Genomic DNA, 26,262 nt, shown 5'->3' with positions numbered 1-26,262 from the left:
ACCACCAGAGGAAACCTCATCTCTCGCAGCACGAAAAGTGTTCATCATTATCATCATTTGAGAATGAGAAGATAAGATGTCTTCATATAGCTTGCTGTTAGTAGTCTACATTCAATGTATCCAATGTGATTTTATCAGTAAGTCAAATACATTTTTAATTCTCATTCAGTTGCCTCAGCTATAAAGTTGTCAGTGCACATGACTTTATTTGGTCATGTGTAAATTTATTAGAGAGTTTCAGTGTGAAGTACAAATGCTTTCATGAGAAACCAAGGCAAAACATTTTAATACTGGTTGTAAAAATGGAAAAAATAATTGCAAAAATTCTAAAAGGCGTTGTAAATGTCCACTTTTTGGTGATACTCCTTCATTTTGCAAAATCCTAGCTCACTTTATAGTGTGGATTCGGAAAGTTTCTAGGACTAGTTGACTGTCACGTTGCAGTAATTTGTAGATTATTAGTTTTTTAATGGGTCTGTAATGTTACTGAGAAATTATCAAGATTAATGTTTTTTTATTGCTAAGTTGTGTGAAACAACTAATAGGTAAATATTATCTCCCCTTATAAATGAGTAACTTAATTTGGATCTCGTAAATTAGAAAAGGACAGGATACCAGTACTCCTCTGCTGTTTTTTACATTGATGACAAGAGTTGTCATCAGACCAAGTGTTCTTTAATTGAGCAAGGGATGAAAAACTTTAAATTGTTTCTATTACTAATTGCAGGTGCTTTCCTCTCAATAAAGCGGTGCGTTTAGTGCTTACCTTCAAGACACTGGGTAAACTTGTGCAAAATCTGCATCCATGGGTGTCCATTTAACTGCTCAGGGTTGCAGGTGATCTGCAGTGACTGCAGATTTTCTTATTTATGTTTAGCAAGGCTGCCTTGGCAGCTGCTGCTCATACAGACCAAATTCTTGCTGCCCGGGTTGAACTGCTGGCTCAGTTCTGATTGCTCAGTAAGGCCGCTGCCAAGGCACTGCAAGTCTTTATGAAACGAGGTGGTGGCTCACAGGAGTGCTCGGAGTTTGTGGCAGTGGTCGGATTAAGCAAACCCTCTGCTTGTGGGGAATGTGGAATAACAGGGCTTCCTGTGTTCGTAGCCACGCCAGACTTTGCATCTGCATTGTGGTGTTGGGTTTGGAGGCTTTAGGTTAGATTGTGCTCGGCAGTCTAATTTTGAAGTCTTCTTGTTTATCTTTGGGAAAGGTAGGGTCGTTCTGAAATTTAACTGCTTAAAATGGCAGTGCTTAAAATTTCCATGGAAGGTTGTAGCAGAATTTCTGCAGGAAAAGTAACTTTTTTTTTTTTTTTTTTTTTTTAAGTCATTTTTAGAGCTAAAAGCAAAATGGGTTTTTTACTTCTTTGCTCACAACAGCACAGTGTCTCCATTTAGTTATATGTAACTAAGCAGGCAGCAAGACTGCAGTCCACTCTATAAGGGGTTGGGAAGAAGGGTGTAGGAGACAGCTGGAATTGTGACAGCCCCTCTCACTTCTGTCACAGTGTTTCAAAAGAGAAATGGTTATAAGGGTGGAAAGATTTATGAGTACCTATGTAAACAATACTTTCTTAGGTCAAAGGAGAGCTGTTTTGTATCAACAGTTGTATCTTTTAAAGGATAACTTCCAGTTTGTTTGAAAAAGAGATCAAAAATCCACCTCCCTTGCAACTGTAGTGAGAGGACATCCTGGGGTGATGTCTTCTGGGTTACTTGTTTCGCAATTTCCATTATGGTCAAGAAGTGATGAATTTTGAGAGTTGTAACCATTCACTGTTAACATACGCAGAAAGTTTTCTTAATTTTAACCTCCCATCTAAATAAAAGTAATTGTCAATACTTACACAAGTTGTATAGCAACAGTTTGCTGTCTGTACTGGGGATGAAGAAGCAAAAGGCCTGAGACTAATCATGCTGCTGCCTGTCACCATCTTTGGGCTTTGAATTTTAAAAGAGAGTCTAGAACTTGCTGTGAAATTCAATGATTTTATATTAAAAGCTTTACAGGAAACAGTTCGTGGTCTCGATTCCACTTACCATGAAACAGAAATCCTCTATGCAAAACCCACAACCTCCAATCAAGTTCTTTCTGGAGACCAAATTTAGACTGTCAGCAGATGCACTTTGAAGAAAATGGGCATGTGAAGCATATTGCATCTCACCACTAAAAATAGTCCTCTGAAACGTGGGTATTTTGCTTGTTTCTTAAGTATCTGTTCCTTCAGGGTTTTTCAGGCGTTCCATAATTCACATCAAAACAACTCTGCAGCAGCGGTGTCTTTTGCTAACTCATGTTTAATTGTGGCGTGAAATCTTTGAGAGCTGCTTGTCATCCTTTTGTTGCTGCTGCTGTTCTGTCCGATGCTGGGAGAGAGGAAGGGACTGAGCACCCCTAGTGCTGAGCTGACCTTGCGTTTGCCACCAGAGCCCCTGTGCTCAAATCGGGTCTTCATGATCAACAATTGCTCTTTCTTCTGATGTACTGTGCATCTGAAGCAAATTCAGCCTCATACAGCTTAGAAAAACAACACCACCAACAACAAAAAACACCACAAAACACTTTAAAACTACGCAGGAGTTAAGTTTGAACATTTATGTTAGCACGTGTTTAATGTGGACCAGCTGTTTAGTACACAGAAGTGAAAGAAGAGAGTGCAGGGAGATACGAGGAATTGAGATGCAGGGCACCATGAAATATTTGCCTTTTTGCATTTCTTTCTGCTGATTTGATTTCCTGATTGACTTGTTTTGGTAATTTCCAAAACTAATCATTTTTGGCAATTGATAATTGCTTGGTTAAGCAGTTGCGTGATTGCCTGTTAGTTTATAAGAAATAATGAGTTAATAGCAGCAAATTTATCTTCAGTCTGCTTCATCTTACTCTGTGAGAGCTTTCTTCCAATCTGCAACAGGTAAGATTGGTTTGAAAGCTTTATACAGAAAAGGCTCTGTGTTATCTCATAATTCTGACTGGATCCTTCACTTGTGTGGAGAGATGACCGTGCTGTATAAAATGTCAAAGCTGAGGGGTGCTTCACGTGTGAAACTTCTCTGATTTGAACTCGGTGACAGTTTGACTGGAACATCATCAGAATTTGGATGCTTGTGAATGAAGGCCAGCTTTGTTCAAATTAGATCCATGTTTGCAAAGAGTTTGGTCTCTCTCTGATTCCTCTTGTGCACTGAACGATGCCAGAAGCACACATTGCAGTTTGTGTCATTAGTAGCTCCAGCTCCTCTGAACTCAACCTGCAGCTTCCCAGACCTGTGGTGTTTGGACCAGGGCTGTGTGGAGAAACCTGTCCCTGCTTCTCCCATTTCTGACTGCTGTCTTCAGTTAATGAGGTTAACTGAAGCTGGGTGAATCTGACGAGGAACTATTTAGCAGCCTATCAATCAATATATATATTGGATTTAGTTCCATCAAATATGGGTAACTTCAACATTTCTTAAATCATAAAGCGACTTTCTGAGGACACCCTCCAGTTTTGTCCCTTGCTGAGGGAGCTGAGTGATCTTGCAGAATCTTCACACCCTCAAATCTGACTGTTTAATTTCAATTGTAATAGTGGTAGAGGCTGTGCATCTAACAACAGCTCCTCTCCATGCTGGTAAATGTTCCCCAACATTATGTTAAAGAAAGGTAATTCCTCAAAAAATTATTGTTCATAATGTTTTAAAGTGGAAGCAGTGAGAGTGTGGCTTTTATTTGAAAAGCCCTAATGACCCATGGCTTGCGGGAACGCTCTAAGCATTTTTCAGGTGGTGTCTTCCATCAGAAGAGCTGAAAGGCATGCTCCTGATGCAAAAACCTGTCTTGATTTGGCCTCTTCACAGCCTCTGGAAAGTGCAGGGAGCAGTGAAGAGACTTTACTGTAGGAAGCTAATTGTGCTTTGTGCTTTAAGGAGGGAGGACTAAGAAAACTTGCGGATTTTCTTTGGTCCCAAATGTTTTGAATTCATTCATAGAGAGCATTTTAAAAAAGCTGGATACTGAAGACTGGTGGAGTTGGAAAACCTGTGAGAAGTTGCTAGAGGTCAGGATGAGATGGGTAGGTGAACTTGAGCACAATTTTGCAAACACAGAAACTGCAACTGGGACTGGGCACAGCACACACAGCGTAAAATAAAGTGGCAAGTCTTGGAGAATAAAATTACCTTAGGTTACATGGTAGCCTGAAGCTGAGGGAAAGGATTTTGAGTCTCAAATAAGTGGACCAGCATTAATAGAAGAGGGTAAAAGATTGCAATTATCAGCAATTAATTCAAACATCAGAGGTTTCTGGTGTGTGTAAGGGTTTCAGCAATGCCGGTGGGCCCAAAGACGTTTAGATGTAGAGCTTAGTGATATAGTGTAGTAGAGGACTGGTTAGTGTTAGGTCAGAGGTTGGACTCGGTGATCTTGGAGGTCTCTTCCAACCTAGGTGATTCTGTGATTCTGTGATCCCCATTGTGAAATCTGGAATTTCTGTCTGAACTTCTTAAGTACGTTGTTTCAAAAAGTAAAGCCCGAGCTATACCAAGAAGTTTGTTTGTTTGGTTGTTTTTTTTTGTTTGTTTAAAAGCAAAAACTCACAGTAAAAGCTCCAAAGTCAGATACTCATCTTCTGCGTGGGTGTGTAGGTACATTTTAAAAATCTTCAGTTGCCTGCCTGCATACAATCTTTCTTTCTTTTTTGTTATCCTTCCCAAATTCAGTGCAAGAATGAATAGTGCTTTAGTAGTTTTTTTTAGTGAGTGTTGAGTGTATAGGCAGAAAGCAATGAAATTAAGGTTACCAAGGCAACTTTGATTATGGCACTTCCTAATTATTTTATTTCTTGGCTTAGCAAACTTAATGAGCTGGGGGTTTTATTGTGTTTTAATATAGGATTTATTTAGTGTTGAGGGAGATATGTTGGGAATCTGCCTTAACGTATTAAAATAAGTTACCAAAAATCCATTGGCTGTCCCAAGATGTGGTGTAGGCTCTTGGTGACCAGCCTGTGAGACCATGAAGCACATTGTTACATGCATGGATTTGTTCCTTAGGTCCTGTGACGTCTAGACCCTCTAGGGTTGCCGGGTTTGCCTCCATCAGGACATCCTAACATATACGCTGCGTTGGTTGATGATGTATTGATCACCAAACCCCGCTGGAGCACGGAGCTGGCATACATGGCATAAAGGATGAGGTAAGTGTTTGTTCCCAATGCTTATTTGTGTATACAATCTCAAAGACATATGACATGTTAAAGTTTTTGCTGTTGCTTTTTGATCTATAAATGTTCACAATTGAGGAGACCTAGAAAGCACGAGTTTTTTAAATGTGCATTTTTAGATACAGCTTTTGTATGATAAAAACATTTAATTTGATAAACCCAATGGATTCAGATCAAACGAGATTCTTGAAAATCGTGGCTCTCTTCTCTACTTTCTCATTTTTAAAAAAGCAAGGATGTTTATTGTGGCAACAAGTGTGTCAAAGACAGCAGAAACTTCCTGAGTGTTTTTATTTTGTCATTATCACTTGTACTTATTTCACCTCCTTTTTCTCTTTGTGCAGAGCAGCACCATAGCAATTCTGTGATGGAAGTGTGCATACAGAATGACAGTCTGTTCTTTCAGGGTGTGTGTGAATGGCAGTTAAACATTCCTGGAAGTCATCTACTATTTATATGTGCAAACATAAAATAGACCATTTACTTCCTCAACATCAGCAACTTAGATCTAATTCTGCCCTACAGTTAAAAATCAAATGGGTTGTCTAGCTCTTCGGCTCTTCTGGGAAGCTTTTTTTTTTTTTCTCCCCTTCTGTGTGTGTTTGTGTGTTTGTTTCACAAACATAACCTAGAATGATCTGCAAGGGGTTTTTTTTTGTTTGGTTGTTTTTGTTTTCTCTTAGTGGACTGATTTATGAAGGTTACAGTATTTCAAAAGTCCCTTTAAAACTGTCTTTTGAAGATACTTTTGAAAGTATCTTACCTGAAATTAAGTCTTTTCGGTCATTGATGGTAATGTAAAATATCAGTTGATACTGTATTTTTGGGTTTCTTTTTGAATTAGTTTACTTAACTTAGTTCTTTCTTGACAATCTAGAGCAGAGTTGAAAGAACATGTGAAAAACCACAAAACTTCTCCAGCCTTTTTGTGTTCAATTTGTGGTCAAGTATTCAAAACCAGACATCAGATGAATGGACATCGCAAACAAATCAATTAGAAAACGCAAATTAAAGAGAGGAAGAGATGAAGGCTGAAGATAATCCCGTGTGGTCCAACACAAAAGCAACTGGAAAGAAGAATTCAAGTGAATTTGCATGCAGTACCTGCAGTAGGTATGGCCCGTGTTATAGCAAAACTCTCTATTCTGCTTGATATGCTCCAATTAGTTCTGTAGATCTTTACTGCAGAATCATAGAATGAATGAATCAACGAATCACAGAATGGCCTGGGTTGAAAATGACCTTAAAGGTCATCTAGTTTCCACCCCCCTGCTCTGGGCAGCGTTGCCAACCACTAGAGCAGGCTGCCCAGAGCCACATCCAGCCTGGAACAACTGATAATGTGGCACACTTATTTCTTTACTCACCTATTTTTACAGCACAGATTTCCACAGATAGCCTGAATGAATATAAGGTACCCTATCCAAATAATTGTGTCTTCTTCTTTTTTGTGATGGTACCAGTCTTTTTGAATAAAGCAAGCAGGAGCTGTTTGAAAGGTGTTTCTAAAGCTTGCATTTTATTCAAGCAGTAAGAAAGAAGAACCGCTGAGATGTGCTCATTGAAGTGGCAAGAGATGTGTACTCTTGTGCACGTGTGAGGCTTTTCAGAGTCCTGCACACAAACTGGATGAAAAAAATGGTGACAATGTACAGCTTTCTCTGCAGTCAATGGTATGTTTGTAATAGGCATAGTTACTGAATAATCACTTCTGTCAATTAATGCAGAGTTCAATTTATCTGCAGCTATGAGTTCACACTAAGACTTTGCCTGATCTCAAGTGTATCCTCTCTTCTGAAGAGAACTTAAGAAAGCATTTGATGCTTTTATGTTGTTCAGAAAAGATCCTTTGGTAGCCACCTGTCCATGACTTAACATCACACAATATTCTAGTGATAGTTTTCCTACTACTTAGGTAAAGGACTTAATGAACGTTCTGTTTCTGCAGGTTTCTTCTAAGTATGTGAGTTTGTTTTTGAGGTTGTTTTATTTGTGATGTGTGACCATACATTATATGCCTGTTATATTACTAGAAAACTTTTTCACAATAGACACCTACTGTTTAACTAGAGAAACCACTTTCTGACTTTTAAAGTTGTGTACAGTAATCTAAATAACTCACATTTTCACGGATTTTTCCCAAATAGTTTCTTTACCCTGCTGTTTGGTAGGACTGAAATAACTGTCTGTAATGAATCTGGATTTCCTGTTTTAAAGTCATTATTGCTCACGTGGAAAGAAATAAATACATGTTTTAATTGCTTACTGAAGTTGGTATAATAAAAAAGAAAAAGAATTTGGGCTTGGATAGTCAAAGGCCTGATTACTTCTAATGAACTAGCAGCATTGCTAATAGATACAGAATAGACTGACATGCTGATGATGTACCTTTCACATAGGCATATTTTTTTTAATTAAGCAGTCTCTTAACAAGCCTTGTCATAGTCAAAGCACATTCCAGCCATAACAAATTGTGCAAACAGAGCAGTCAGACAAGTTGCTCTTACATTCACAGCGAGGTATTTTGACATAACTTGTCTCAATTTTGAAGTGTTTGAGAAGTATATTTGTACAAGGTTAAGCATTTGACATTCTTACATCATTACAACTGTTGGTTTTAGCAAGTGGACTATGGCAACTCAGATTTAGTGTAAGGTTACTTACAAAATGTGATGTTATCTGATGTAAGTGTAACACCTCTGATTCAGAAGTAAAAGGTGTGTTTGCAGAAGTGGTCTCTGGAACTATCCCCGAACAATCCTTCCAAATGCAGCAAATAAGGAATTTACTTGAGTTTTTCATACCTCATTCTCACGTGAGTTTTGCTGTGCTATCTGTCCAGCAAAGCAAGCTTCGAGCTAACCCTGTTTCTTTCTTACAGCCTCTTTGAAAGGCATGCTAGCAGAACTGCTAAGTATCCGTGATGAAAGATAAGAAGACAGCCACAGGCTTTCCCCTAAAGATTCGCCTGAGAATCTGTGGCAGCTCCCGTACAGCAGAATCTGTTGTGAACTGCAGCCAATTCAGTGCTGTGCTCAGGAGTTTAGGTTAAATCGCTGATGGCAGAATGGCACACAGATAATCCTGCTGTGCTGGCTGTGCCTCTGAATGTGCAGAATGTGCTGCTGTGCACAGCTCCGGAGTGCCAAAGCAAGCAGCCTCGCTTTCCCTGCTTCCTAGAGTTGTCTCTCATTATGCCTAAATTAACAGCTCGTTTGGGAAATATATTTTAGTGTTTATTGATGCTTCAAAATTAAAACTTAAAAAAAATAATCCAAAGCCTTTAAAATGAAAAAGATCTGCTGTCCCAAGGTAACGGTATGCAGGGACCAGCTATTTTCCTGTCTTGTTGTTATGTTTGTTTTGTTTTCCACAAGGGGGCAGCAAAAGAGCAACATAACCCTGGCTTTTTCAAGGGCTTTTTCAGTGTTCCTTTTTGACTGTATACCTACCTCAGCGTAGGCTACCTACTCTTGTCAGAGATCCAGTTTAAAATTATAATTTCTACTTAACTCATGTGATACAAGGATAGCTGTAATACATGAATTAGATGTCTTCATTCTTTTCAGTTTTAGACAATAGAGTTTACTTAGTAAAATCGAATTTGAATTTATACAATTTTAGGAAAAAAAGGTAGCTCCATGTGAAGGCTTAAGATTTTTGACTATGACATTGGGTGTATGTATATTTTAAAGGACAAGATAGTAGAACAACAGAATGCCATGACATACTCCATGACATTATAAGTTAGTCACCTAAGTCTTGCTCACGTTTTTCAAATATCTGGTATTTTCTACATTCAAGTTAAATTAAGGTAATGTTACAATTCAAAATAATGCTCCCTTGGCCATTTTTCTCCCATCAGAAAATAAGGCTGAGAGTACATTAAATGTAGAGATAATTTTAATTCACATATTAATTTAGTACGAGGATGGCTCTTGCTTTCTTCCAACAGTGTATGCAAGTTAAAGACTTCAATTCAAAGGGAGTAGTAGAGCTACTAAACAGTATAACCAAATTTTATTGCCTTCTTTCAGCTATGAAGTACAGTTTTTATAACCTAAAACTTTACGGAGACATACCATATTATCAGTTTTGGAGTATAGTGTTTTCTGACTACATGGGAAAATGTTGGCATACCTAATGTCTTGACTTTCTTGAAAGTGTGTGGCCATAATTCTATTTACGTTACAGAAGAAGTAGTTAGCAAAAAATGGCAGAGAGAGGGCAGTCTAACCTCTTCAGTTGCTGAGTTTTATCTGCTAGAGTGGCTTCTGTGATGATCAGCTACCTATAATCAGTGTTCAAAGGCTAACTGGGAAGAATGAAACTGATTCTTGACAGTCTTGCCTGACTGTTTTGTCAATTTTGTAAGTGTTATAATGGGGGGGGGGGGGGAGCCTTTATCGAGCCTAAAAATCTGATGAAGTATACTCATGATAATCCATTCTGTTCCAAAACCCAGAAAAACCCTTTGCTCTTAATGTGCCTGACTTGCCCAATGTTTCAAATAAGGCTTAGTGAGATCTCAAGGATGACAGGTTGAAAAATCCATACTACAGTTCCAAGTTCGCTTTGTCTTTTGGTCCTCAGCCTACGAAGATCTCCTAGTAACACAGTCCTTCTTTTCTCATGAAAGAAAAAATGACACACCGGTATCTGTGGGTAGTTTGCACTACAAACACTACATGTGATGGGCACTGTCCACAACATCAGACTTCCAAAGTCTGTATTTAAAGCTGTTACTTTTGTTGAGGCATCTCTGCTTAAACTTGCTAAGGAGTGACTGAAATAGCTAGAAAATCCAAATAGCTCTACTCTTCTACAAAGCATTTAATCCACTAACAGGGAAAGGTTGTTCTGCTATGTCACTGTGAAAGACATCCTCTGAATGCATAAAAGTACACTTTTAATTCTGGTTTCAATGAATAGAAATGGTAACAAAGAATGTTTTCCCAGTCTGTTAATCAGCACATTATATACATTAAAACTACCGTGCTTGTGTTAGATTCACAAAGATATTACAGAAATCAGCCTCTGCATTTTTGGTCTCTGTTTTGTAGTGCTAAAAAAAGTTCTGTCTATCCTGTAGGAGCTGAGAATCAAGATCTTTCACAATGTGAAAGCCTTTTTGTGATAGCCTTTCCCCATGAGAGAACACAAATGTTTAGGGAAGAGGGGAAAAATTAATGCAAAGAGTTATTCAGAATTGTACTGCTCGCCTTTCAGAGTTGGCTTTCATCTTGAAGCCCACTGTTTAAATCCCAGATTTTTCCGTATAGGCCCTTGGTTTTACTGAGATTATTGTTTTAGCTTTCACACCTTCTATGTATCAAACACTTCAACAATTCCCCTAAGTACTTTAGTTCCCTCATGCAAATTAAGGGCTTTTATTCTTTAAGCAATGTAAGCTTTATTTCTCTGGTGCGAACCTTTATTTCTCTGGTGCAAGAAAGTATTAAGCTACACAAATAATTGGGGATTAAGCCAAGTCCCCTTTTGCATCTTTCTTGTTTTGAATCCTATTACATAAAATAACAGCCGTATGATTCATTCTTTCTTTTGAATTAGCAGAAATACTTTAGCCAGTAGAAGTCTTGAGCATTATATAAACTAATTTCATTGTTTTCTAAAATACGTTGTTTGTAAGATGGCAGGACTTCAATGGCCTTCACAAATGTGTCATGAAAAATCTGTGTTTTCATTATGGAGTGTTTAAAGAATGAGTAACCCTGTTTATTACATCTAACGTGAATGTAGTGCGTGTAGTTAGAATTAGTATTTACTTGGTAGTTAATTATTTACAGCTATGATTTGAAAGGGAATTGTTTCATTTTGCTATGTTGATCAATAATCTGGATAGAGGGGTAAGCACCTTTTAAACCTGCTGTAGTTAACTTCCACAGGACAGGGATTTTTAAGTTGTTCTCTGCTTATATTTCTCCCTTTGAAATTATTGTGTTATAGATGTGCATTACAGACTTGAATTTGTGAACAACCAGTGCTTCCTGTATTTTTGCTGAGCTTTGAGGAACTTTAAATGCTTGAGGCATAGAGTTAAATGGTTTTGAGGTATTATAAGCATGGTGTGGGGAAGAATCTGGCAAATCGAGGAATTTGGAACAGTAGATCTATGATCTGTAAATGTTTTACGATTTTGTTTCCTAGGAATCCTCTCTTTGTTTACAAGCACATGGAATGCTGACACACATTATTCTTCCATTTGGAGAAATTCCACTTGCAGGTCTGAAAGTGTAACAGGTCATGCCATAGAGAAGGTAGGGTCTGTATTTTTCACGCAGAGAAAAAAACTCTAAGAAGTGTAGGCAGACCATTCAAGCAGGAAAATCCAACAATCCAATGTGATCCTGCTGCGCTGTACAGTATTGGCTGCTAGTGAATTCCTTCAACACAGGAAGCTATGTCATTCTGGGAATATAACTGGTTGAAAGATCATAAAATAATAACTGAATTACTTAACTGTAGACAGGTCTGATAGGAATCTTTATGCTCTCATCCCTCCCGTAATGATATCAGTATTTCCTATATAAGTTATAAGCTCAAATACTCGTGATAATAATCATCAAAAACCTGAATTAACACACTCGCTGAGAAATATCATCCCTTCAGACCACTTATACAGGAAAAATAGATGATGATTTTCCAACTCTGACAAGGTTCATTTCCTTTCTGTCAGGAAGTGTTCTCAAAGTTAGCTTTGCAGGGACACATGGGAATACATGCTGGCATCAAAGCCTTTCACTACCTGCACTATGAGTCCTAAACAAGTCTCAAGGCCTCTCTGATACAGCATATATGAATTTGTACAGGTGGATTCCATGTGTGTCTTTTTTATGTTACCACTTAAACTACTTAAGGAAAAAAAAACAACAACAACTATATAGTCAAATGTTGAGTGCTGTTGAAGGCAAAAACTGAGTGCTTCTTTTATGCTGTAGAAAGGATCTCTCAAGAAAAAGGGTATTTTTTATTTTTTATCAACTGGTATTTCTTCCTCTTACGTTGAATATGAAACAAACAAGCAAAATCAGATCCTGAATTAACAAAATGAGCAAATTTTTAACTAAATTATTTATGTGGCCTATCCCTTAAGGATATGTTTGTGTTGCTTCCCTGAATATGGGTGTACTTTAGGAAATCGTGGCTTAGGATCTATATTCAGAAGACACTTGTAACAAAGTATAGGTATAACAAAGACAAGAACAGCTTGTATCCCTGGCACGTTAACTGAGGAAGGTGTCCTTGCTAGTTTGGAGGGATGTGGACTTGAATCAGATGGTGATTTCTTATTCTCTACTGGTACACCATGAGCAGAAAAGAATGGGAATGCCTTTGCAAAACTTTTGAAATCAACTTGCACATTTTTGTACACTTCAAGATTCTTTTTAACATTATAGATTGATTTTTGCCTGCCTTGGCTATATTCCCTTTCATTTTCTGATGTGTTTCCTACTTGAGAGTTCTGTTTCAAAGTTCAACCTTGAGCGTGTTGGAAGGCCCAGCCTCTGCCTGACTGATGCTGTGTTTGCTTTTTTCCTATCTTAGTCAAGTAATTTGTTTACATACACTTTATATTACCACGGTTATATCAAGTCTGTCATCACGCCAAAATGAAGGCATTTGTATTTAGAAATCCTGAGTTTGCACAGAACATACTTTCTATCACTGATGGAGCTTTTGCTCCATCTTGCAGGTATTCAAAAAGTGAAGTCTTTCTCCGTTTTTGAGCTGAGCATTTTGTGAGATCTGTAAGTAAGTTTAATGGGAAGAATAGCACAGGAATGTGTTGCATTAATGGCCTTCTGAAATCTGCTCTGTAAAGTGAGTGGGTGGGCAGGACAGTGGAGAGGCAATTACCTGCTTGTGAGAATATTGAAATAAATCCGCCTGTGGAGAACTCATCCCATAGCATAACAAATAAGAGACATCCACTTTCGCCCACGTTGAGAAGATGAACTTTTCGGCAGGTTTAAGGACTGAAACGCTCTTGCAGGGGTTTGGCAGGAGTACGGCGTGCCTTCACTTGGGTAACATGGGTGCTGCTCCCTCTTGCAGCGCTGGGAGCACGGCAGGAGGGGAGGGCAAGCAGCTGGCTGGCAGGCAGCGGAGGCGTGAAGGAGGCTGTCAGACGTCGCACGCTGCTGGGACAGATGGCTCCACGTCTATGCGGCAGCGAGTATGCCGCCTCTCGAAAGGCAGGCGTGTGCTCTGCTCAGTATTCTTAGCCTGTGTGGAAGGCAACTGGCTTCAAAAGGTAGAGGGAAAAGACCGTGATATCTACATGTAAAGGTGAGATAACTGGTGACAGCTGGGAAGTTCACTAGACGCTGTGGCCTGGCACTGTTAAAGGTATTCAGGTGTATGAGTAGACACATGACCAAACCCATCCTCAATAAATGAAACTTCTGCCAAAAAAATGAATAAAATCACTGTCTAGAAGAAGGATTGCAAACCCAGAACAGTTCCCTATTGCTTGTTCTGCCACTGACTTGCTATGTTATCTTCTGCAAATGCATATAACAACTTTTGGGAAGCTGCTTGTTACCTGTGGAAAAAGTAGTCTGTTATCTGGACATCAGGCTATTGACAATTGCTCCTGAAAATGTCCTCAGCCTTTTCCTGTTTGCTTCTCCATTGACAATTGGGAGTAAACATTAAAAAATAAAAATAAATCTCCATGTTATGCTGACCCTGTAATGAGTACACAATGTTATATCCTCTGCGTTAATTCTTAATAGATAACACTAATAAAACAGAAGTGCTGTACACTGGATAAACTGTACAAGTAACTGGAGTTACTTGTAATAATGTTGCCTTAAAATGCTGTCTTGAGAATTATTACTGTACCAGGGTTATTGTTAGGACTTCAGTTCTTAAAATCTGTTCATTTTTCTTTATTTTTACCTTGAAGTTATTTACTTGCTTTGTGCTTGATTTTGAAGATGAAGATAAATTTGCCCATTTGGGGTTGGACTAGATGGTCCTCCCAACATCAACCATTTTGTAATTCTGCAATTCTATTTCATTTTTTTTTAATCTGTGCTTTCTTTCTGTTTAGGTGCATTTCAGGTTTTCCACTGTAAGAATAGTATTTCAGAATTCTGTTACTTCAGAAAAATATGAACATAAATGTTGTGAATTGGAAATTGTTAGTGTGCGTGCAGATGAACGAGGAGGGCAGTTCTTTAAGAATATACCTCACAATGATTTTGTTATTAAAATTCATAGTTTATCTTTGCATCTGTGACCTAAATGGTTGCCCTTGCTATCTTTCGAGAAAATTCTTTGTGTGTTTTCTTCATTAAGTGCAAAATGACTTTCCCTTAATGTCATTTCCTTTTGCCTCTTGAAACCTTCCTGTTCTGCTGCCATTCTGAGGGATGGCTTTGTGTTTTGTGCTTCTTTGGTTTGTTTGTTTTGTGGAGGTTTTCCATGACAGAGTAGGCTGAAAGTCAGCGCGCCGAACTTTGATTCAGAAGAAAAGATCAAAACTAAATTTGGAAATGGGTCTGGCCAGTTTTTCTTGATTACACTTATGGTGGAAGCCAAATTTAAATGCGGTAGGTCTCCTGCTGATAACACTGGCCATAACCTTTAACTGCAGAGACTTTTATGTAAGATCATGATTCATTAGCAGTGAGTTCACGTGAAAGATGAGCTGTGGGTTTTAGGATGTGCTGTAAATGCTAATCCACTGATTTATTATTATTATTATTTTTTTATTTCATTTTCCTCCCCCTTCTCTGAATTCCCGTAGAAGGTACCAGATTCTTCACGTTTGCTTTCTGTAGGCCAGAAGCCTTTCAAATATGAAATCTGCCCTTACAACTCCATTGATGAAAGTGGTGAAGTGGCAGGATTTACGGACACACACTAGTGAGATGCCTTGAGAATGTCTACTCTGTTCATAAAGTTGGTAAGTGTAAATAACCACTCTGTCAGACTAATTCTGAAAAAAATGTACAGTGTTGTGTTTTTTTTTTTTTTTTTGTTTTTGTTTTGTTTTTTTTTGGTTGGTGGTGTTTATTTTTATAGGAAAGACTTTAAGGTATGCACTCCTACCCATTAATAAAAGCAAGTCAAGCATTTACATATATTCCTGTAGGGAGCTTTGCTCTATGAGGGCTTTTTTTGTTTAAAGGAATTCCCTTCTGTCCCTTCTTTATAGCTCTTTCTGTACATAACTACTAGATAGACCATTCTGGAAGATGTGTGGAACAGTAATGTGACAAAAGTACCTGATCAAAGAAGGTGACAGTGTCTGTGTGTATTCATTCAGTGGCCACATGTCTTAATTTACCATGCTAGGTGTGTACAATTCTGCTTCTTCACACTGATTTTGTCTGCAGCTTTGCTTTTGTCTGCAGCTTTGCTTGTAGTGTTTTGATTCCACGCTCCCACCCTGCCAATTGAGGAAATGATCACATTTCTGACAGTGCTAACACATTTCATTTTGCAGTGTTGGCAGAGTGCATCATGTGCTGAGTGGGAGCATTAGCTAGTCTTAGTGTAGCTGAAGTACACGTTGAAAGTGTGTGCTTAGCAGCCTTAGAGACTGTTTAAATGTTAAATTTTTGTGTGTTTAAACTCTGTACGCTAACGGATGTACTGTTTGCTCTGTTTTTTAACTCCAGAGGTTTAAACTAGGATAAGCTAATGTCCACAAGTCGCATAAGCTGCTTCTTGAAGCACACAGTGGTTGGAGAGGGCTTGATAAGTTTTTGTTTGTTGCTTTTGTGGAGGAAAACTTGGTTTACTGTTTCTTTATCTGTCATAATAATTGTAATTCTGATTATAAAACTAGTGCTACTTTTGGAGAGTCTTCTAATGCCAGAAGTAAAACTGGGAAATGCATCTATCAGAAGTGATAGGATACCTTGAGCTGAAAGAAAATTCCTTCTTTGCTGAGAGTTTTTCAGCAACTGAGTAATGGAATAACAGGAAAAAAGGCCTTTTCCTAACTTTTGTGGCAGCTGGGTAGAAATGCAGACTTGTAAACATTACGCAATATTTGTATTAAAAAATGAAGGGAATTTGAAAAATCAAATGGTCTCTTGCTGTCCCAGTTACTTGTTTGCAGATGTCTTTTTTATTCTTAGGAAAGGAGATGGCAAGTATAACTTTCTAGATGACAAGTATGTCCTATTATATGTACAGGAGAAAACAGTAGTTGGGATAATTGAGAGGAATGGCAGTGATGAACTCCACAGACTATAGAGTAGAACACTGGTAACCTCTTTATTCATTCATTTTTTTTCTGGTAGGCACGAGAAATCCAGTTTCCTTTCCTATCAGAAAAACATTAGTTATTGGATAGAGCTAAGCATAACAGCGGACTGTCATTTTAAGTCTGGTACTGCTAAAAATCTTTTTATTTTTATTTTATTTTATTTTATTTTATTTTATTTTATTTTATTTTATTTTATTTTATTTTATTTATTTTATTTTTCTTTATTTTACTTTATTTTACTTTATTTTACTTTATTTTACTTTATTTTACTTTATTTTATTTTACTTTATTTTACTTTATTTTATTTTACTTTATTTTATTTTTAATTTATTAAGCCACTCTGTAATATGTCATAGTATTGTCTCTTTTGCAATATACTTTTTCATGTATTTGTAGTAAGTCAGCCCTACTTACAGGAATCAAAGATTTTGTTGCTTGCAAATTAACATGTCCCCTTCCACCAGCCTGCTTGGATGCACTTTAGTTGTCATAATGTAGATGCTTGCATGCTTACCTTTTGCTGTGGGACTGTTTTTATTAAAGTTAATAGAATTGTTCTTTAATAAGCTAAAAACTTGTAACATTATGAAAGTCCATAGGATCGGGACGTAAATGTTTTAATTGGTGTCTGTAAGAGTAAATGATAACACTGCCTGAAAGTACTATTTTCTTTTATGTAAAATATGTATTAATGTAAAATATTTTAGTTCCTGTCTGCAAAATGGTAAGTGTAAATGCTTGCATAGTGTTCTATGTAAGAACACTATGTAACTAATTAGTTTGGATGTTTGAAAGTGACACTTGCAAAACCGTTTGCTTCAATTGGGTAAACATAGTTCAGGCTTTTTTTTGTTCTAAGTTATCTCTGTCAGGTATGCGATAGCCTTAAGATTTTAAGGACAGTACACTGTAACACCCTTTATTTTGGGAATTGTAGGAGGAATACAACAATATGTAGGAATACAAAAGAAGCAGAAAACAGACACTGAACACCTAAAGCCAACAACTCTTTACCAGTCCCCAAGCATATGATTTACACCCACACAGAACCCATTGACTGATTCAGTGGGCTGTATTCAAAAGTGAGGTGTAAAGGGTGGAAACAGAAATCATGAGCAAGCAAATCTGAATGTAAGCAAAGCTAAGGATGGCATAACCACATTAATGAAATCTGGAAAAGTTAAGAGACGACACTTTTCTGTAGTATTTGGGTTTAGTTTGAGAATAAAAATGCATTGTTTACTGATACTCAATTAGAAAAGAATTTCATTATTCACGCTCTCATGAGCTAATACTATTTGTGCTCTGTGTTTAGCAGAGACGTTTCTTTTCAGTAATCATATAGATGCCAGTACAGTGAAATCTCAAGTGGCAACTCTTCATCAAAATTCAGGATTACACTGAAATTTATTTTTAAAATGTATTGATATGTATCTGTGAATGTTTGTGTAATGAACTCTAGACTGGAAATGTTCATAGAATCATATGTCTATGAATCTGGGCTGTTTACAACAGGTTGAGTGCTTTTACTTTAAGGCTTTTGTCATATTAAAAGCTCAAAGTGAACTGGAAGAAGAAAAGTCAGTTAGCATGAGATATCTGCATTACTCAGCGACTGAAGTCAGATGACTGCTTCTGATCGCACAGAATCCGACAGGTTCACATTTTCGGTAGTTTTGCTGTCAAAGGCTGCAACAGGATTTCCTGAAAATTATGTGTTCCTGATGATAATGCAGATAGGGATTTAAAGAGTTCTGTGATGATTTAATAAGAATGTCTGGGAAAATATTTAATCTTTTCCATAAACCCTAACTTGAAAGCCAAAGTTTTTTTTTTGTCCGTGCTGTAAAACATTTTCTCATGTGCCAGATTAACCAATTACACTTCTGTTATGTGTGAGAGGAAGAGGAGAGTTAAGTCCACGGTCTTTTGCTTGTCCCATCCACATAAATAACACCACTGCTTAAGTACTACAGCCCCGTATGTAGAAAACTGGTAAATATTTGCAGCACAAACCATGATTTTATTTTTAAGCTAGTAGGATGCATTTACCAAGTCTAAGAATTAATTTTAGTCTACTTTGTTGCTTGTTTAATCTGACATCTCTGTAGTTCCCCTTCTATAATCAATGGAAAATGATGGGTATTCACACAAGACATCCTAATTTCATAATAGACGCTTAAATGTGTGGGCTGATTCACCCCAGTAGCGTTACTTACTACCTGCCTGTAGTTAATTGTACAGAGGAAACCTGGGAGATAATATGCCTGTTAGATAACATTATGTGGGATGAATCCTACTGTAGGTTTTGATTCCTAGCTCATAGCACTGTCTGTGGCTGTTGCCAAAGTAAACAGATCCTTAGCATATGCTGGGGGCAAGGGACTTAAATTCAAAGACTCTTACATTACAAATTTATAAGCTTTGAATTCTGACTGGTTGGTGTTTGGTAGCAAATGCTGAGAGTAACCCACGTGTCTCAGTCTGGATTCTCTTACGGTCTGTACACAGTTACATCCTAGGCTGGCCTAGTACAGAGGAAGTGCCAAATCCAAGCTTTGGATCCTAGATTTGGCATTACGCCAGTTTAAAAGAACAAAGGTTTTGATTAGGACCAGGAGATTATCCCACTGGTTTAGACACATAGTAGGTATGTAGCAGACCTCACAATTTAATATAGAATGAACCCTTGACACAATTTGTGTTATGGCTAAATTTTTTATTTTGAGATTTGCCCCCTTTTTGTAACACAAAATTGATAGAACGGGATGGCAAGTGCAAGGTCAAAACTGTATTCAGACTGATTAGCTGTGTTCATTATGTTGAGCTGGAATTACATGCAGATAGATGCACATGCATGTGAAAATGCATGCAGCTATGCTCTGTGTAGCTGCAAACCGGAGTAATTGTATCCTCACTATAGAAATGCATACATGTTCTATTAAGACAAAAGAATAAATTGGCAGACTTGTGCTTCTAGGAGTTTTTAATTTTAATGTCTGTACAGAGGTTTTGATTTCAAAGAATATAGGTATCCACAGGTACACAACTGAAACTAAAGTAGAAATCTTGCTGACAATATGGTGCACACTACACTAACTTTTTGCAGTGGTAGGCAAAAGATCTGGTGAAAGAGATCATCTTTCTCATTTAAAATGACATATTTTAGGTCTGGAAACCCTCATTTTTATAGGAAAAGAGCATGCCGGAGCTGAAATCTTTGGCCTAGAAGTCAGGAGAGCTGTGTTCTAGTCTAGCTCTGTCACTGGAGAGAGCCATGCAATCTTTTTAGGGATGACTCACCCCTAACCTACTGTTCAGCTATTTTGGAACTGGAGACTGACGGCCTGTGTTTGTGCAATGCTCACAGTTGGCACTAATGACTGATATATTTTTAAATTTTTACAGGATTCAGAAGACAAGGTTGGACCTTCTCATGTACACCGACATTGCACTGGTGAGACATTTGGCTGTAGTTTTTGCTGGTATTCTTCCCCTGACAAACAACTTCTCTGAAAACACATTAAGAAATATCATCTGGGTGCAGGAACCTCATTAATCAGTTCCCAGCCCACCTCAACTCACTTCTTATGGAATGTTAGGTTCTTTGTGCTTAAGCTTCCACCAGAGCATCCCAGCAAATAAAGAAGCTGTTGGCATTGTCAGATTTTTGTGCTGAAAGCCAGGGATGATCTGGAAGAAGAGAAGAAACAGTCCTCTTGTGGCAATTGGAAGCATGGGTGAACATATTGAAATAAGATGCTTAAGATGGTCATCCCCAAAACGTGTGTGTGTTACAGTACAGGTTGTAACTCTAATTTGCTGAAAGGAGCATGGAGGTTTGTGTTCTGTAAGGAGTGAATATGTTGGTTTTTCATTCTGGTTACATCTTCCTGATATATTCTGCTTGATTACAAATGAAGAGTTTGACATTTGAAGGCAGAATGTGTTGAAATGTGCCTGAAGTAACAGTGAACCCTACAGGTTGTTTCTGTGCTACATCTCTCATTTTTAATATTGGTCTCTTTATATAAAACATTAAAGGATTCAAGAAAATCTGTTGACACAGTAATACTCATAAGTCAGTAAATTGTTTCCTGGATTTTGTTTTTAAACAAAATATATCTATTATGAACTAGTCCAAGTTAAAGTAAAAATATAAACTATTGAAATATGACATCAAATAAACCTGACTTGAAAATTCAGTGGCTAAATACATCTGTGCCTAATTCAACCACATGGAAATTGCTCACTTTAAAGAATATCAAGTTAGAAGGAAAATATTTTCCAACTTTAGGCTGTCAGAGGACTGGTTTTACTCTAAGACTCCACATTCTTTGACTATGGTGGTTTTGTAGAGTTTCTTATTAGCTATGAATGCTATTCAGGAAAAGTAACTCTTACTAAAAATAAAAATAAAAAAATCATAACATCACAATTCCTACTAGACAGAAGCAAACACTGACTGAAGTGTGCCTACACTGTTCTCTTAAACATAAAGAGTACACTAGTTCGACAGGATAGAAATTTCTCTTCAGGTAAGTTTTAGTTTCCTTGATTTACACCAAGATGCTAGTAAAAGGAGTTATGTGAAGAATAGCTATTGGCAAGTGGTAGGAGACATGTAAAAAGATATATTTTATTTTCCAAAGAAAAATGTTGATATTGTTAAAAACTGATGCACATCTTCCTGTCATGAAGTCAGAACAGAAAAGCTTGGAAACACATACCTGACACAGACACTTGGTTCCTCTTCATCTAGAGTTGTAATAGTTGGACATTGCAACTAAACACATACATAATTACTAATGAGAAGTTTTTTCTTCTCTTTAGTACAATTTACATTGTACAAACCACTCAAAGTGCTGTAATATTCTGATAGTTCTTTAACTTGAATTTACTTGAATGGTTAAGTACTCATTTACAAAAATAGCTGTTCCTTATTCAGAAGTATTTCAGAAGCTTTTCCCTAACTTTGCACCAGGGAACTATTTCAATCCTTGCTGATGTTAGACCCAGAGGACATTGACTTAGCATGTTCATTATTTAATAGCATTTAGAAGTAGATGTGTGGATGTAGATGTGTGGAATTTAATTAACCAAACTGGAATTCAGCCAAAGTTCAGATCAACAGTTGCAATCTTGCAAAAAGCACAAGGGGACTTCTAATAGTTAAGTGGACTGAGCTTTCATTTGAATGTCACCTTGACAATTGTGGTGTAAGCAATACAGTGCCTACTTTTCTAGGGAATTCATTCAGTAATATTGTGAAGGGTGGACTATACCACTTACCAAATTACTAGACATTACTTCTGGCAGCATTCTGTCTGTTTTTTGCATCTTTCATGTAGGCACCAAGTTCAACCCTAGTATTTGAAAACAGGCAAGGGTACAGCTTGGAGCAGCAGAGCTGCAGGCTGAGCATGGTGCAGTTGCATGCCCACTAGAATTTCTAATGTGCTGATTTTTTTTTCTTTTTCTCTTTTTTTTTTTTTTTTTTTTTGCCTCTGTTATTTGTGTAGTTGTATAATAGGCTTGGGAAATTAATTGAGCTTGGATCATGAATGTAAAATAAGCACTTCATTTTTTTTATATATATATTTATTAGCCTATTGTAAGTGGGCAGAAATATTCATCATTAGTGTACTGAAGAGAGTGACTGCTGACAGCAGTTTTTATATGTACAAGGTATGATTTATAGAACCAAATTCTAATCTGTTCTTTATACTAGCCTCAGGCAGTACACTTAGTCTGCAGTGAAGTGAAATATTTTGGTGTGTCCTTGTAAGTGATCTTTAATAAGCATATGACACAATCTGTCAGAAGTACCTCCTTGTTCTCTGGAAAGGGGACAAAATTCAGATACAAAAAGTAGTAATCTCGACATGTTTCTTGTTTGTTTGTGTAAGGTGTCTTGGAATCCTGGCCTTTTATCAAAAGTCCACACACCCTAATAACTCAGGAATAGCTATTAATGGAATTCTGAAGTGTCTATAATGTAAACCTATCACTTATTAATATAAAATAGTAACAATTTCATTAGCTTAGAAATCAGTTTCTAGTTCAATTAACGTGTATTACAGATCCTATGAGTCCACTTCTGGCTCCAAGCACAATTCGTCTAGGAATAACCTAGGTTAGTATGCTTTGCTTTCTTTCTGTGTAAACCAGTAAAGCTAAGTGTTGTGTGTGTTTTTTTCTGAGCTTTAGCTTATGTGAGTACAAGGGGAAAGAGAAGAAAGTTTTCTGTGCAACTGTTATGAAGCCGTTAAATGAAATGTGCTTTTTCCTGAAAGAATTGTCCGCTGCTTTCTGTTTCCTTCTCTCTCCCTTTGCTGTCAGGGCAGACATTGCATAGAACGCTTGTTCCACAGAGTGCAGTCTCAGCATAGGTTAGGGGTTGTAGCAGAGTTGACAAAGGACTCTTTGTCTTGTTACAGTGAGGCAAGGGTTCTACTGCTATAAATAATGCATATTTTAATTGGAAACTGCGCATAGCAATACCTGTCTCTACAGGCTTGTTGATTTCTGTGTAATCTGTTAGGGGCAGATTCTGTTTGCGTACTGAACATACAACACATTCCCCAAATTTGTGGTTGGTTGTTTCTGTTAGTACTACCTGTGCTAATGAGTTCCTATGTACAAATCGAGACAAATGCCATATCTAGCTAACCATCTGGGAATTTCTGTCACCATATATTATGAAAGTTGCCTAAAACACTTTGCTAAGGCAATTACAAGACTAGGTACACATTTTCCTTGGTCAATAATAATAGGATCATGCATTGCATCTGTTGAAAATACATTTAAGTATTAGTAGGGGATGAATTATACAACAGATAATAAACATGCTCATTTCTTGCCAGATTAATCTGGGATTAATCACATTGTGCCTGATGTTAGCCACAGGTTTAGGCTTGTATGCATAGCTTCTGTGGTGAGGCTCATACATGGCTGGAACACTAATCACATCTCAGAGGATGAACACAACTTTTTCTACCATTTTAATTAAATTGATTTAAAACCACACCTTAAGGCCTGTTCTGAACAGAACATCCTACCAGGTTTAGTGAAGATGCCTGACAGTTACCTGAGTGGTGCATAAATGTGGGAATACCGGTCTGCGTGAAGGCTATTAGATTGCTTTGGGCTAGATTGATTTTTTTTTCTTTACTTTGGATCATTTCTATGTACATGTCATTACCAATCTTGTTTTAAACTGATTTAATGGTGTTAAGAGGAATTTTGCAGATTTTTTTTTTTCTTCTTAATTTCATATATATATATATATTTGAATAGTGAGTGAGCCCCCCTTCTCCTTCCTCAACTTGCAAAACTGTAGAAGAAAGGGGAGGCAGATTAGGGTGGCCCATAATACCAATTCAGTGCCAATGTTATTTTATTACTGTCCAGTTTGGGCAATCTCAATCTCCTGCTGTTTGTGGACAAGCCTGAGAAACATGAACTTAAGAGTGTTTCTACCAGGAATAATTGAGGATTTAAATAAGGCCTAAATTCATAGCACTCCTAAGTGACATGGATTCCTTCCAATAGTAACTGAAGGCTGATTCCAGGAAATGTTGTAGGAACACCAGACCCCAAGCTTGGAGAGCCTACAGCAACCCCATGTCCTAGCTTTGGTATGTATTGAGTTACTGGGGAGCTGGGTGCCTCTGAGTCCAATCCAGATGTTGACCCTGAGGAGGGAGCCTTCAAGTTAAGGACTTAAGTTGACTGGAATTTGCTCTGACAAAACAACAACAACCAGGGAAAGTCCGAGGAGCCCTACTTTAATGTATAGGTACTAGTGTTTAGATACCAGATGGCAGTTCAGATCACTTCTTTGCACAGGAGGACAGTGGTTCGTATTCTGTGTTTCCTATGAGAGTGCAGAAGACGAAAGCCTTTTGGAAATGGGCTTATAAAGTACTGCAGCAAAAGTGTTATATACATGCATGAAGATATCAGGGATCTAATTTCTATTCCTGAGAGTTTTTAGATCTTCCATGTTAGACAGAACAGGAATTAGTTCTCATCATTATGCAGTGTTTACAGTCTCATGTTGGCTAACAGTTACTGAATTAGTCTCTTCGAAGCAGTGGTTTCAGGTGTTCTAGCATTACGGTCAGGACCCTTCCTTTAGAGGTGATGGCAATGTCATCAGGCAGATGAGTTGTTGTTTTTTTTTTAATTTTTTCCTTCACTTGAGGTTTCAAAGCAAGTCAGGGCAGGAGCTAGAGAATCACAGACTCACTGAGGTTGGACACGACCTCTGGAGGTCACCTGGCCCAATCCCTCTGCTCAGGCAGGCCCACCTAGAGCCAGTAGCCCAGGACCATGTCCAGACAGCTTTGGAATATCTCTAATGATGGAGGCTCCACAACCTCTTGGGGCAATCTGGAAAAATAGTTCTGTCTCATGCATCAGCCTTTTCAAACGTATATGTCCCTTTTAGGACAACAGAAAAAATCGAGAAGAAAGGTAACTTCCTTCCCTCCCTCCCCAAGAAGATCCTTCTTGAAAACAAATTCAGGATAGCCAATAAAACTAAAATTTAGGAGGGAGAAATGTGACTCAGATAGAATTGCTTCAACCTGAAATTTCTCAGAGGACCAGGAGTTAAAGCATAACGCAAGGTAATATGTTCTTGATCATACCTAAACAGGGCGTAGTGATACATACGCTGTACATTCTTGAATTGCATTGCTTGAAACGTCTTGGATAATTTCTTGAGTGTATTGGAAATCTAAATGCTATGTTTTTAACTTGACATTCTCTTGAAGGGTATTCTGTGTATAACAGGAAATATAAAAGGCCAACAGAAACAAATTGGCTGCAAACACAGCAGCAGTCTACATAGAAAGGTATCCCAAAAAAAAGTGTTTTCCCTCATGTACAGTGTATTGATTATTTTCACAACAAGCAGCTGTCAGTAGAGCCTTAGATACAGAAAACACGTGACAGGAGACGACATACAAAGACGAATCACCAGACAAACCAACAGAGGAGGGGTAGGTGAAAGTTCCCTGCCATACACTGACACTCAGCATTCTTTTGGGTCGTTTCCTTGATAGCTCCACACCTAGTGAGTAATACCCAGGGAACAGGGACAAGCCACTAGAGCCCAGGGAAGCTCTATTTGTGTTCCTAACCAGGCATATTCAAAGGTATGCCCATAATCTGCTGCAAAAAGTGCTGACTGCACCCAATCGGTGTTCGTTTGCTGTGCTCGGAATTGCACTGCCTAATAGCTGCTAGCAGGAGCCGAGGAATTTTGCCCTTTATAGGTGGGGCTCAGAGCCTTGTCGATTCAAGTCTAGCAGGAGAACAGAGTGCATTGCTATGATTATTAGTAACTCTTATCCCTGGGGAAAGGAATCTGTAGCTCTCCTCTTTTGTGTCATGAGGAATACTTTGGCGAGAATTTTACTGCTTCCTGCCAACATGTGTTGGTAAGAGGCTGGGGCTTGCTGTCCTGTCTGTGTATCCCCATTGGCCCTACGTGTGAGGTTATGTGCACTAGCAGTGGGCTGGAATGGGATTGCTCAGAGGGCTGCTACTGATTCACTTGCTTGAAACAGTGTCTCTTTGCCTCTCCTCAAAATTTTAGGTGTGGGTGTGTCCAGGGTCAGTGTGACAGGATTAGAAAATGCCTTGCGATCGTAAATAGCTGTGTTACAGTTTATTGTTGCTATTCTTTGTTCGTACACAAATACAAGGAAAAAAACAACTGAATAACGTAAGCATTTGACACGCTCAGAAAACATCACTTCCTCAGCGTTACTTGGTATGACTGTCTCGAGATGTT

General features: G+C 38.0%; 1 long non-coding RNA gene across 1 annotated transcript; it reads left to right on the top strand.

Moving 5' to 3' along the window:
• Positions 1-6,087: 6,087 nt before the first annotated feature.
• On the top strand, positions 6,088-19,985 carry LOC311206599. The gene is made up of 3 exons (XR_014618203.1): positions 6,088-6,316; positions 15,016-15,140; positions 19,863-19,985. It is a non-coding gene; the product is annotated as an uncharacterized lncRNA (long non-coding RNA).
• Positions 19,986-26,262: the final 6,277 nt, after the last annotated feature.

Source organism: Netta rufina, assembly GCF_964035555.1.
Source record: "Netta rufina genome assembly, chromosome: 2".
Lineage (NCBI taxonomy): Eukaryota > Metazoa > Chordata > Aves > Anseriformes > Anatidae > Netta > Netta rufina.
This window is presented reverse-complemented; position numbering and strand designations above follow the sequence as displayed.